We start from the raw sequence: 2,547 nt of genomic DNA, 5'->3' as shown, positions 1-2,547 counted from the left end.
GCCCTTTCCTTCAAGTATTGAAGTAGATCTCAAAATCTTTTACAACACCAAATTTCTGTATATTATAGAATTTTACGGGGAGAATCACATTTATAGGTAACCTATTGTTTAAACATGTATTTTAATGCTTTAAAAAAAGGTGTCTCATCTCTAGATTCCATCTCTAGAAAATGTCATCAGCACACTTACCTGCAAACATATGTGCTCCTAGCAACTCAACAGGAACAATAAACAAAGGAGCAGTAATTGTTTTTTTCTTTAGTAAGAGTTGCTAGTACACAAAGTAAAGGAGCATAGCCAGTGGCCCGAGGGAACCTGGGAACCCGCTGCCCAGATTCTAATGCCTGTATTAACCAGGCCAAGTGACCCAATGCTGGCTCTATCCATTCCAGATTAATTCCCAAATAGCTAAGCACTTAATCTGAGCAGCTTATAACCACAAAGCCATAAACTTGTCTTAAAGAATTATAATCCTCAATAGGAAGGAGGTTGGGTGAGGGAGTGAAGTCACTAATTAGAGGAAAGGAAGGGTTAACAGAGCACAGTATTTGCAGAGTGGCTATCAAGTGAAAAATAGGACTCAAAGATAGGAACGTGACCCAAGTTGCACCAGAATAGTTTTCTGAGACTTTATCCATGCTCCTTCCTCCCCCATCCTCCCCAGCCCCATGCAGTCTTCTCCCACTTTGGTGAAGGCTCATGGAGAAGTGAGACCAACTTAAATGGAGAGTTCGGACGATCACATTTGAATCCCTGAGGACAACTCTACAATGGATTTTTCAGTTACACGAACTAGTAAGTCCTTTGCTTTGGTGGGGCGACTGAATTAAGTTCAGAATTAGTTTCCCTACTAATTTTATGGGTTCTTTTATGGTTACTACAATGAAAGTAAAAGTATGCATTTTCCCGACTCAGAATTATAAGCACTTAAAAAGATTTGTTTTGGGGTGCCTGGGTGGCTCAGTCAGTTAAGCGTCTGCCTTTGGCTCAGGTCATGATCCCAGGGCCCAGAGATCGAGCCCCACGAGCCCCACAACAGGCTCTCTGCTCAGCAGACAGCCTACTTCTCCCTTTCCCTCTGCCTGTCGCTGCCCCTGCTTGTGCTCTTTCTCTTTGTCAAATAAACAAAATCTTAAAAAAAAATAAAAATAGATTTGTTTTACGTAAAAATCAACATTGGTTGTGACTATTAAATATAAGCATAATGTAGCCTCTGGAAAAATCTACAATTAAAATCAATTTGATATCCAAAGATTTAACATTTCCTTTTAAAACATCCATCTAAAAAGTTTCAAAATATAAACTCAACAAAGTTTAATAGGCCATACTGATAAAACAGATTACTTGGGACAAGTCCTCAATGTTTTCTAGAAACACAATCTCCCTCTCATTGTTTCTCTCGAGTTCCCACTTTACTGAATTCTTACTAAGTCATTTTTCTTTTTAAAGATTTTATTTATTTGAGAGAGAGAGCACACGCACAAGCAGGGGGAGAGGCAGAGGGAGAGGGAGAGGGAGAAGCAGGCTCCCCACTGCGCAGGGAGCCCGATGCGGGGCTTGATCCCAGGACGCTAGGATCATGACTTGAGCCGGAGGCAGATGCTTAACCGACTGAGCCACCCAGGCGCCTCTCTTATTAAGTCATTCTATAAATGTGAAGCAAATAGACAAAATTTTCTTCTGTTCCATGAATTACATTTTCTTCCAGGATGAGTCGTTGAGTCTTTTGCATTGTGCTGTAGGTACGGGGCTCCTCAGAACCACAGACTGACAGCGTCAGCGTTGCCTGGAAGCTTGTTTGAAATGCAAATTATTTGGTCCCATCTCAGACCAACTGAATCAGAATCTCTACGGAGGGAATCCTGGATTTTGTCCCAATGATTCTTAGGCACATGGAAGTTTTAAAACTAATGCTGCTGTATGTTTACATAGTTACGTTTCTTTTTATTTTGCTCGAGCTTAACATAGGCAACAGAAGACATTCCATAAGCTCTGATAGTGTAGGTGACTTAACACTTCCCACTCTGAGACCAGTTTATTTTCTTCTTCAAGATACAGTTCGGAGCTGAGTCTGTATCTATTTGCTTTTCTGAAGCCTAGTGAAAAAGAGCCAAGGACTGTGAAGGGAAAGGCTCACCTGGATTATCAAAAGATATTTGAACTTTGTTTTCTCTTCTGAGATTAAGTTGTCCCTATTAGTCAAGAGGGAAGGTCCTCATACTATTTTATTTGGGAGTGTCAGTATTACTTCCTCAGGAATTCTGGAGGTTGGGGGTAATGATGGACAATGACGTAAACTGCTGCTTTCTGCTCCAACCCAGCACAGAGTTACACCACAGAGCTGTTGTTAGCTCGGCAACACTGAAACACAAGTGGACCGTAAGGCTTGAGAGGTGGGTTGAAGGTCCAAGAGCAGTAGGACTTCAGGGCCGGGCTGAGAGGGAGGCGTGCAGTGTTAGCACTGGTTGGGTTAAGAAGTCATTAGAAAGTGAACATACTTTTTGATGCCGACAGTTTTTACAAAACAAAATTTCCTAAATACAGTTA

The sequence above is a fragment of the Mirounga leonina genome, unplaced genomic scaffold (assembly GCF_011800145.1).
Source record: "Mirounga leonina isolate KUSES-001 unplaced genomic scaffold, KU_Mleo_1.0 Mir_115, whole genome shotgun sequence".
NCBI classification, from domain to species: domain Eukaryota; kingdom Metazoa; phylum Chordata; class Mammalia; order Carnivora; family Phocidae; genus Mirounga; species Mirounga leonina.
The sequence above is the reverse complement of the archived record's forward strand: the minus strand, read 5'-3'. Positions refer to the sequence as shown.